Raw genomic sequence first — 12,603 nt, 5'->3', positions numbered from 1 at the left:
TCTGTTCCATGCATCCATGCCTCTGTTTCTATTTTGTTTATCAGTTTATTTTCTTCATTAGACTCCACATGTAAGTGATATCATATGGTATTTGTTTTTCTCTGAGTGGCTTATTTCACATAACATAATCTCCAGATCCATCCATGCTATTCCAAAAGTTAGGATTTTTTTTTAATGGCCAAGTTTTATTCCATTGTATAAAAGTACCACAGCTTTTTTTAGTTTTCTAGTGAAGTCTTTAGGGTTTTCTATATATAATATCATGTCATCTGTGAATAATGATAGATTAACCTTCTCCATATCAATTTGGATGCCTTTTTTTTTCTTTCTTCTTGCTTGATTGCTGTCTGGGACTTCCAGTTATATATATATATATATATATATATATATATATATATATATATATATATATATATATATGAAAGCCTAAGCAATTGAAGGACCAAACAACCAGACCGGTCAACTGATTGCTATGATGCGCACTGAACACCAGGGGGCAGAAGCTTAATGCAGGACCTGGCCCCTGCTGGTCAGTGTACTTCCACAGTGGGACGACTGCTCGGCTGATTGAAGAGTTCCAGGCACCAGGCTCACAGCTAGCGAGCGTAGCTGTGGCGGTGCAAGCCTCTCCTGCCTCTGCAGAAGCGCTACCAAGCAGCGGTAGTGGTGGTGGCAGACACAGCAGGATCAGGATGAGTGGGAGCAGCATGGCGCCTGGCCCAGGCTCAGGCTCTTCCCAGTCGCCTGTTGATTGGTGAACTACTACATCTTGACAGGCGGCCTGTGGGGATCGGGTGGAAACCAGCAGTGCAACATCCCCCGAGGGATCCTGGATTGCAAGAGGGCACAGATCAGGCTGAGGGACTCCACCAGTGCATGAAACTGTGCACTGGGCCTCTAGACTATAATAATAAAAGCATAATATGCTAATTAGACTGGGCATCCTTCTAGATGCCCTTCTGGATGACCTCCAGGACAAAGCTGGGGCTGCAAGGGAAGCCTGGGACTCAGGTGCCTGCTGGCAGCTGGAGGGAAACCTGGGTCCCGGTGTCAGCCCCTGCATATGAGTGTGGGTGCCAGCCCTTTCTGCATTTCTGCCCTTCTTACCAATCTCTCTGTGTTTTCTGCAACTACTTGGTTATAATATTTCAGTTCCCCTTCAGTTGGTTATGCAGGTTTATTGCCTTATGATTTAGCTATAAATCCAGTTTGGTGCCAGAAGCAGGTAGGTATAACGTCCACCTCCTCTGCAGCCTTCTTGAAATCCCCTTCATGTCTTTCCTCTGTATGCCTCCTCAAGCTCAGCGAGTGACTGGATGCAATTAGGGTTTATGCTCTAGTTTGGAATAATTATTCTGAAACTGTAATATGCTTATGAAACACGTAGAGACCTTGTTAAAATGCATATTCTGATTTAATAAAGCTAAGTTCAGAAATTCTGCATTGCTACCAAGTCTTGGGTAATACCTATGCTGCTGTTCTGTGGGCCACACTTTGAGTTGCAAAGCACTCATGCCTTCTCCACTTTTTCTGGGACGTGCTGGCTCCAAGCTTATTAAACATCCACCATGCTGATTGCTTTTCCAAAATTCATACTGTGCCCTCAACAGTTGGCTAGTTTAAACTGATTCTAAACTTTGCTAATATTATGGGTCTTTCTTCATTATACAAGTAGTGCATCTTTGTTATAACAATCAGGAAATAAATACAAGCAAAATTGAATGTTAAATTATAACCATTTACCTGATAACTACATTCAGAAAGAAAGAAAAAAAAAGGACTCAGAAAAAATGTTGCCATGTTTTTCCAGAATTATAAAGAGCACACAGCTTAATATCTTTGTGGAACATTTCTTAAAATATGTTTGTATTGATTTCAGAGAGGGAAAGGACGAGGGAGGGATACAGGGGTAGAAACATCAGTGTTGAGAGAAACATTGATAGGCTGTCTCTGGCCCACACCCTATTTGGGATTGAGCCTGTAACCCTGTTATGTACCCTGACCGGAAATCAAAGCAAGATCTCCTGGTTCATGGCTTGACGTTCAACCATTTAGCCACACTGGCCAGGCTGGGATTTTTTTTTTTTTTTTTTTTTGTGTGTGTGTGTGTGTGTGTGTGTGTTAATAAATATACAGCTACTCCATCATAAAACAATCAGAGAAACTTGTTATATTCCATGCAAGCCTACAACTTGTAAATCACTTTCTTTCTCTGGAACTCAGTTTTCTCACCTGGGAAATGAGTGAATCAGGCTAGCTGACAGGTTGTTTTCCAGATCATTCACTAGTGAAAAACACTGGTCCTTACATCTTTATCTTGATGTTTTGAATTGCTGCACACCAATGATTCTATCACAACTTGTCATAAATTTCTATAAGAATAAGGGTAAGAAAATAGAAGGCCTGCAATCTCCACTCATCTCAAAGACTTAGCCCCAAAGGAATATGCAAAGAGTAGCAATCACATGTAAGCCTCCAGAGCATGGACAAGGTGTGCAGGGTTTTTCCACGTCTTCACCTGCTGCTGCCTGAGCAGTTGAAAGCCATCTATGCCTTCCACTGAAGAAAACTTTTTGCTTGGATGTACATGTGTTTTGAAGGACACATAAAATGTGCAGAATACTGTGATGAGTTTAAACATCTGCAAAAACAATATATCTGGGTATTCTTCATGTATTATTTTTAAGTTAATTAGTTGATATTTTGCATGTAAATAAAGACGCTATCATTTCATTTTCTGTCAGAAGTTATTCTCTTTAAGTACAATTAAACCCAACTAAAAATAAGTGACATGTTCTCATGGGCTCTTGCATGAAGCAAAGATCAACCCTAGATAAGAAATTAACTGAATTTGGGGATGGGTGAATGAGGATCAATTACCTGAGATGACCTCCACCTCTCTGCAGATACTGAATGGCTCTCCTATTCAAAGTGTACATTCATTTTCCTGGATTCTCTTGTGAGAAGGTAGGCTTTTCACCTGGCTGATTGATCTATCTATTTAATGAATTTAGAGTCTCTCTCCATCATGTGCAAGTATGTCACTCTGGACTCTCACCTGCCCCTTGAACATTAACTGCCCCAGTTAGCCCCTTCTTAAACCACCTCCTCATGAAGCAGATTCTCCTTCCTCCTCCCTCCCACCTCTCTTTTTTCCCTCCTTCATTTGTTCCTGCCTCCCTGCCCTTCCTTTCCTAGGGCAATGTCTTTTGCTCACCACCACTATGCATCACTCTTGTTGCCTTTTAATCTTTCCATTTCTTTCTAATTTAAAAAATGTTCTTTTTAATTTTCCATTTAAAACATTGTATTTATTTTTTTCTTTCTTTCATTTGTTCCCTCCAGTTTTGCCTTAATTTCTCATATAATTGTTCATTATTCATCTTGAGTTCAGTAATCCTCTGATTTTTTGTTAATTTTTCAATTTTCCCTTCATGTCCTGAATCCTTTTAATGTCTTTTAGCTCATTTTAAAGTAATGAGCAATAGTATCATTTTGTTTTGTGGGCAAATCTTTATAGTTCGCTCCCAAAGCCTGTAAAGAATTTTGTCTGCTCCTAATTCTCACTTTTATCTAAGACTTATGATTAAGATTTAACTTCACAGTTATTTTATTGCTTCAAATCTGTTTTTTCCCCCCTGTTATTGTTATTTTTATTATTCTAACCAGAGAAAAATAAGCAGTATGGTTTATGGTGATTTGAGGCCTTTCTGTTTTTTTAGGTTTGTTTTTTAATGTTAATATAGTTTTTCTGATCTTTTTGATGAGGCAATGCTCAATTTTAATCCAGCTCCCAGAAGTTTCTTCTGAGTGGGGATACACACAAAGGGATTCTGGAATCTTCTTTGCGAGTTCTCAGGGCCTAAGCTCTGTGGTTCTTTAGCACTTCTTCCCCTGGCCCCTAGCATGGCCAGGTTTCTGGGGAGCAAACCCCTCTCCAGTTTCAGCCGCTCTTCTCAAGTCGGCCCATGATCTGTACAGAGAACATATGTTGACTCTTTGAGGTGACTTCTCAGTTCCAATGAATCCCACCCTCACTGCTTCCTCTGTCTTCTTCCAGTATAAACCGTGGTGCAAGGCCTGACTTGTGGCTATTGTATTTTGCAGTTCATGGAAATACCTTGAAACCTATGTCTATGTGTAAATATTGTACATGTATTTTTCGTTTCCCTATGTAGTTGCCGTCTGTTTTACTGCAGGAATTCAAGAGACTGAAAGATCTTGCAAGGGTCTGATGACATCAGAAGAATGTAGTCTCTTTTACAAAGCATTGCAATTGCAATAAGTGTGTGGCTTAGGTTTATTAAGTTGCCTTTTAGGGCCTACATCATATAGTAGCATATTTGGCCAATTTTTTTTTTCTATCACTTGCATCAATAGCAAGTAGTGAATTTTAGTAAGGAAGAAATGTCACTAACCCTTTAGTATATGGAATTTATGAGTGACGTTGTTTTTATTTTTGGGAAAATGGTGTTTAAGCAGTATGAAAAAACTAAAGCTGTCTATACAAAGTCATGACCAATCTAGTGAGATGTGGGTTAGACACAAAATGGAAGTTACAAAATCTGAATCACTCCAGAAAAAATGAAGAGACTTAACCAACTCTGATCAGTTTTTCAACTTTAAACATCTTATGAGGATGGGGACACATTTGCAAACTCAAGTCTTGAATGAATGACTGCCCTTCCTCTGAAGGGCCAGCTTTCTCCTCCTGGTATTTAGCTAGCTTAAGGAACACCTGTTATTACAATTTAACTCTCCAGTAATCATGCATTCTAATGAATATGTTGAAATCACAGAATCTGGTAGCATTTTTCCTGATATGCTTGACAGAAATAAACCCAGAATAAAACTTTCAGGAGGCACTTACTAAATGGTTGCTAATGGATTGACTGAATGACACCATGCATTGTGTAGCACTCTATGGTTTGTATCAACATGCCTCAATATTGTATACCCTTCATTCCATTCAAGACAATAGTGTTAGAAATTTTATAGAAAAGGAACTTGAGGGTCAGAGAAGATATAACTCACTTCCTGGTTCATGTGTTTTGCTGATTCTACTATTCGATAGTTTCTAAATGGATGACTATTTTTATGGAGATTTTGAAATTCATCTCTCTTTTTGCTGGCTTAAGAAAGTTATGCTTTATGTGTAGGTATCATTTTCATAAATGCATTTATTTCTGCTTATGTTTCCCATATGCTTATTTTATCATGTTTAGTGATTCTCTGTCTAATAAGGATGCCTTCTAAGAGATATGTTCAAGGATTTTCTCTTTGCAGTGAATGTATTATAGAAAACTATAATATATTACAAGATAGATGGCCTGACATGTGCTAACTACTCTGCTAAATTCATTCACAGAGTGTTCTATTTGATAGCCATACCAACTCTGTTACATTTTTATGGACTAACCACTTTATAGGTTGAAGAAGTTAAATTACTTTCCAAAGGTCACAAAATTAATTAGGAAATCTGAATTCAAAACCATATCTGTGCTCTAATTAAAGTGGTTTCATATTTTAAAAAAAATTAAAAAGCCTTGCTCACTGTGGCCTCACTCCCTGTGTTGGGATGTAATGTGTGAAATATACCACATTCCATTTTCCCATCAAGTTCTTCTTATTGGGAATATTTCTTTTCTTTTCTTTTTTTTTTTTGGAGGGTAGGGGATGTTGCTTTTATTACTTATGCAGGTATGTTTTTCTCAGTTAGATTTTTAAAAGAACTAATATTTTTATAATACCATAGATACTTATTGTCATCATATCAACTATAAAGAATAACTATGCTAAGTAATCAAATGTTTGGCATTGAATAATAGCTTTTTTTTTCTCTGACAATGATTTAAAACCCTTATTTTACAAGTGGTGCTCTTTAAGAATACAAGTGGTGCATGTTTATATCCAAGCTAGCTCTGAAGCATTACTGTACTGGTATTCTGGGAATCAGAGAACAAATTCTTCAGAGAAAATTTCACAGAGAAATACTTGATATTTCATGGGCTAGAACTGAATGTGAGTATGTGAATGAGTCCACTAAGTTCCAGGAGAGGATTCATCTGAAAGTAAGAGTCACACCTGGCCAGTATGACCCAGTGGTTGAGCCTTAACCCATGAACCAGGAGGTCACAGTTCAATTCCCAGTCAGGAAAAGAAAGACAGACAAATTGATGAAATAGAAACATTGATGAGAGAGAAACATTGATCAGCTGCCTCCTGCAGGCTCCCTAATGAGAATCAACCCTGAAACCTGGGCAAATGCTATGACCAGGAATCAAACTTGTGACTCCCCAGTGCATAGGGCAATGATCAATCCACTGAGCTACACTGGTTGGGCAGAGTTCTTAATATTTTGATATATTTGCTATGAATCATATTTTAAAGAGCTAAACATATCTGCAAACATAAGCCCCAAGACAATTTTGAGTACCACATATTATGATTCAGAATATATTTTATTATACCATATATAGAATTAAAATGACTACAAATTACTATATAACGTTTATGGATTCATAAATATGTGCTAAACTACCAAAATGTTCATTGGAATTATATCTAAGTAAATAAGAAATAATGTTTATATATAAAGCTGGGTGATGACTGTGTCAGGTACAGTTTCTGGAAAAATAATTTCAGACAGTGATTTATGGACCCTAGAGAACAATTCCTAAAAGAAGTGAGGAAAGAAGGATTGAGCAGAAGGAAAGATAAACTGCAACTCAGTTACAACTGGGCACTCTGTGATGGTTCTTAAAGAGCCGAAGACTCTTTAGAGGTTTCCAAACTGACATAAAGGTGTTGAATATTGAAACTTTTGCCTCGTCCAGTAATAGGTTTTAGGCTGACCCCTTTAAGAAGGTGAAAGCTTTGGCAAGTCAATTTAGCCAAGAGCAATTCCTGGAGTGATATGCAGCTCTGAGTCCTGGCTGCTAACAGGGTCAGCAGTGGGGGATGTGTGAGCACCTTGGTTCTGCAGGCGGATCTGTGTAGTATACAACAGCATCCACTACCTGATGCACCCTGTGCCGTTTTAATATTGTCTATTGATATCTTGGCATTAAGGGGGAAAATGAAGAGAATAAACATAAAAAATAACCTTCTGATTCCTAGTAAAAGAACTTCCCTAAGTGTTCCTCCAGCACATACACACACCACATGCAATATGAGCCCCAGCTGTAATATATAGTCACTTAACAATTTTATTTTCTGTTTTCTCTGTGTTTAGCAACTGAAGATTATCCTCTCTGTCTTTCTCTCGCAGGTTTTAGACTACCTTGTTATGTCTTTTTACAAAAGTACAATTTATTCAGCATCTTTAGGTTTTTGTTACAGGAGAATTTCAGTTGGCCTTCTTGCAGGAAGGTGGCTTTGCTCCCTCAAAGTGTCAATTCTGAAGGGATTCTAAAGAAAAATTACCTTAGCCACACTAGTAGATATAGTACTCTTTTCTTTAGTCATCTACATTTTTCCTCCCTCTCCTCCAGTATAAAAAGTTTCAATTCCATAAACCATTGCAAAAATCCATTTTGCTTTTTGTTTTTCTTAGTTAGACCAAATGGTCTATATACTTGCTAAATAAGAGTCAGCAAACTATTGCCCCAGGGACAAAACTGGATTGCTGTCTTTGTCACCCAGTGAGGTACCTTCCTTTACATATTGCCTGTGGCAGCTTTCCCTACAGCAGCAATGCTGACAGGCAGGACACAAAGCCTCAAAGATCACCGCCTGGTCCTTTACAGGGAAAGTTTGCTAAGCCTGCTTTAAAAGCATTGCTCACTTTTACATTTGCTTTGAGAAAATCTGTATGTGGGGATAACATGCCTGGCCACTTGACCTGTGTTTACTGTTTTCAAACAGAAACTTACAACTTACTAAAGCCAGTTGTCAGGGGCAATGCTTTCTTACATCCCTGTAAGGAAAATCTTAAGTGTTAAGAGGCTTCTACGGGGAAGCCATATCTTGGTCTAAAATATGTCTCCACCACAACAGGGAACAAATTGGTGTTCAGCCATGCTTTTACAGCTTGCAGCAATCAAACCTTACTGACAACTGCTCAGTCGGTGTGGCTCAGTGGTTGAAGGTAGACCTATGAACCAGGAGGTTATGGTTCAAACCTTGGTCAGGGTGGATGCCTGGGTTTCATGCTCAATCCTCAGTAAGGGGCATGCAGAAGGCAGCTGATCCATTATTCTTTCTTATCATTGATGTTTCTATCTCTCTTTCCCTCTTCCTTTCTTTCTGAAATTAATAAAAGTATATTTAAAGAAAAAAGTTACTGATGACTTGGGCAATAAACATAAGTGGTCTACATATGTATATAAACATATATGTGCACAAAAACAGGCCTGATATTATTTCCTCCATATGAACTGGCTGCTTGCCTTCTGCAAGGACAGATCCCATGGGAATGTCACCCAGAGCATTGTGTTTGGTGCTGATAAGTATTTGTCTTTGTACCTTTTACTAATAATCTCCATATTGTTCTTTATAACCTTTTCTAATAAAGTCTAGTTTGAGAAATATCATCAGCACACAAAATCTGAATAAGGCAGGCAACTTTTATAATTTGATATAGACATATTAGATATACATATATGAAAATATACATATGAATATGGATATGGGATTGGAGATGCATAAACACATACCTATTCTTTTGCATCTTTCCAATTACATAATTCTCCCTCTTTATTGATGCTGACTTTTTCCTGGTTTTATGCCAGTTTCTTGTTAAATGGTTACTCTGAATAAATGTATCTCTATCCAGATCACTTAAGTGTCTGTCCATCTATAGAGTGGACTAATTTTCCTTATTTTTTTTTTCTTGGAGTACTGCTTGGTTTCTAATAGTATCCTTTGATCAGACCCTAACCTTAATAGTTGGTTGGTGCTAATTGACATGGTGAGTTCTGAGGTCCAAAACTGTGCTGCAGGAGCAGGCCATGTGGGCTGCTTAGCTAGGGCATTTGTCTCTACTCTGGTTTGCTTGTTGAAAAAGTCTCTGAGCTGAGATGATTTCTCTCTATGACTTTGTTGCTCGAACAGGAAAAGCATCTCTTCTGGTCAATTGCTGTCACAACAGAAGAGAGAATCTCTCCATCCTAGGACTGCTTCCTGTGGCTGAGGATGCAGCTGGAACCCTCACTGTCCCCAGACAAGGACTCAACAGTATTACCCATCAGCAGTGCCAAGAGGGATTCCATGTACTGTTTCTTCTCTTGCCTCTTTTTATGAAAAACCATAACCAGATTCTCTAGAATTTCCTATTATCTAGTTCCTGGTCAGTGTGAGGTGCATGTCAGCCCCTGGTGAAAGTTATCTCTCTGTTAGACCTATTCTATACATAGGGGAATTCTTGAAGCCTTGGCACGAACAATACATCCCATGACTATATAAAATGTTTCCTTTAGCTTTAAGTATAATTTAATGGTGAGAGAGTAGGGAAGTGGGTGGCTAGATGCTTTGTTTATACTTTCATCCTATAATATAGACTTTAATTGTGAGATTTCCTCCACTTTCTGCCTTATAAGCCAGTAATTTTCAAAGCATCATCTCAAATAGGAACATAAAATTAAGCTCTCACAAGATACATTTTGGTAAAATAAACGCATTAATAAAAAGAAAAGAAGGAAAGAAAATATACCTTTACAGCCTCTGTCTAATTTTTACTGATTATATATGGTGATCCCTTTTAGACAATCAGTTTGTGGGTTTATAGTTTGAATATATGATGGACTGGAAGAAATAAATAGAAAACATATCTTCTTGTGATTCAGCAGTATCCCTACTTATTTTAACAATTTATATTTTTATTTTTTGTTCTCTTAATTTCTTGGAGGGACAAATACTTCATTCATGCTCCTTTACATCAATTCTAATAACTATATGTTTATAGTATATTTATAGAATAAACATTTTATCCTCCATAGTCTCAATATTCAGACGCTTGCTCTGTCTTACACAAAGCTGTTATTTTTCATTCAGTAGATCTGGGTAATGCAGATAAATGAAACTTATCTACAAATAGCCAACCAGCACTTATCAAGAAACAAAAATATTCTGACTTACACAATGTACACCTGAAACCTGAGTGGACACATCCTTTTAGATCTGAGGTAAAATTTAAAAATAATACTGTTGATTGAAAAACGCTGAATTCTACTTCTCAAGCATTTTCTGTGAACCAGCACCACACTAGGTGTGTGACATACATTTTATGCCATCTTTAATTTACCTTGTTAGATAATGTTTATCTTCCCTGCCTTCAGAGAAATGATTCATATAATGTCACTTACTGGAAAATAGCAGAATTAACGTTTTAATCAAGGTCTGCCATACTCCAAATTCCAAACTCTTAACCACTGCGGTACATGATCTTACTCAATTGAAATATGCTTGCATTTACTACTGAGAGATTCCCTTCCAGCTTTCAGGCCTCAGCTCCCCTGTAAATACCAAGAACCCTATCATTTCTGCACAGTGCAATCACACGAGACACCCACAGTGTCCGAACCTGGCCCTTCGAGAAGGATTATATCGCATATATGAGTCACTTTTCCTGTTATTGGCATTCAATTTCATCTCCTTTTCTGCCATTCATCAAAAAGCTTTCAGCATTTCCTACTGCACAATGCCATATAAGTGCCATTTGACTTTAAAACTCCTAATTGCCCTTCAGATGGTATTCATCTGCTAGCATGGCCTTTGCTTAGAAACAATGTCAGGCAGGCATTGGACGCCCCATTACCTAGGAGCTCAGTTCCGATTTTTCAATTTACCATTTGGTAAAATATAAATAGATGGACCGAACTTCAATGTTTTGAGCACTGGCCCCATAAAGTAGCCTGCTTCTTTAAGACTACAGTCACTGCGATTTAGAAACGCCACTTTGCTCAATGTTCGCAGGCATGGAGTAGTAGGTAGGGGAGTTCACTCTACCTGGGGATGCAGAACTTAGAGCAGCTGTCATCTAACAATAGGATAAATGATGAACAGGAGAGCAGTCTTGTCTTGAAAGGTTTACTGCAAGCCTTAGAGCTAGAGAAGTCTGACTATAAAACAACTAGTAGACACGGCACATTTTGAGTCCTCCATGGGCAGTGACCTAGAACTGCTGGTTCTAAAAGCATGAGCTTCCTTGAGAAACTTGAAGAGAAGCCTGTGCAGTGCTTGTGGAGGCAGAAGAGCAGCATGAGCTTATGCTTTGTTCAAACTGTTAATTTCTTTTTTTAAAAAAAAAGTATATTTTATTGATTTTTTACAGAGAGGAAGAGAGACGGATAGAGAGCTAGAAATAATGATGAGAGAAAAACATCGACCAGTTGCCTCCTGCACACCTCCTTCCGGGGATGTGCCCACAACCAATGTACATGCCCTTGACCAGAACTGAACCTGAGACCTTTCAGTCCGCAGACCAACGCTCTATTCACTGAGCCAAACCAGTTTTGGCTGTTAATTTCTTAAGACCCATTATTCTTTCTATGAAATGATTCTTATTTTAAGGCATGAAAAATGGAACCAATAAGTGTGGATGGCTACATCTTTCTTTTCTTTTTGGTCAGGTTTATTGTGTTATAATTTACATAATGAAATATTCCTTAGTGCATAATTCTAGTTTGGAAAGTTTTGACAAATATATAAAGTCATCTGAACACCACCACCATAGTAAAAATATAAGCTACTGCTTTCCCCCACTACATGAAAGTGGAGCATGTTTGTAAACAAACAAACAAACAAACAAACAACCCCCCCTCCCCCCGCAAACTTTTGTAAGCCAAAATGGTGCAAAGTGAAGGAGCAATTATCATTAATCTATGTGGAAATAATTTGTAGCCTCCTGGACCCAAAACTCAAGGCACACGCAATGTCTTTCATTCACTGTGATCAAAACAATTATGCTCACTTTTATGCTAAACATGAAACGCTTAAGGAGCTCCTTTAGGCCTTTCTGGTAATGTCGGGCCCATCTTGCTGACAGATGCACAAAATGAATGGAGATACAGTGCAGATGCTCACAAACAACAGCTCACTGTGCTGGCGGCTTGATGCTGAGTGAGGTTCCCAGAGAAGGAGCTGGGCGGGCCCCTCTCTCTGCTCCTGGTGCTGGCTCTGTAGGGGCAGCTGCAAAACAGACACCCAGCGCTCTTTGTGCTTTATGCCTTTTGTCGGAAAAGAGAAAATCCTTTTAGATCTCTCTTGGTTAGTAAAAACAGGCTGTCATGTAGGTCAAGCAAAGTGACTAAAGCGGGAACTTTAAAATTCAGCAGAATACCTGTATCACAATCACCCCCTAAGCTGGCTTCCTTTCTTTTTCAGTCAGTCCTTTTCACCAGGTATCTCTGGTTCACAGCAAACATTGTTCTGATGTCTCTTCCAATAGTTTGATATTTTCCAGAATGCCATTTAAATGGAATTACATAATATGTACCTTTGTGCAAGACTTGAGGTTCACCCATGTTTATGTGTGTATGTTATTGCTGAGCAGTGTTTCATTATATTGTACCACCATTTGTTTATCCATTAACCAGTTGATGGACATTGGAGTTTTTATCAGTTTGGGGTTATTATAAGTGAAGCTACGGTAAACATTCTACT

Source organism: Pipistrellus hanaki, assembly GCF_964339955.1.
Source record: "Pipistrellus hanaki genome assembly, chromosome: 14".
NCBI classification, from domain to species: Eukaryota; Metazoa; Chordata; class Mammalia; order Chiroptera; family Vespertilionidae; genus Pipistrellus; species Pipistrellus hanaki.
This window is presented reverse-complemented; position numbering follows the sequence as displayed.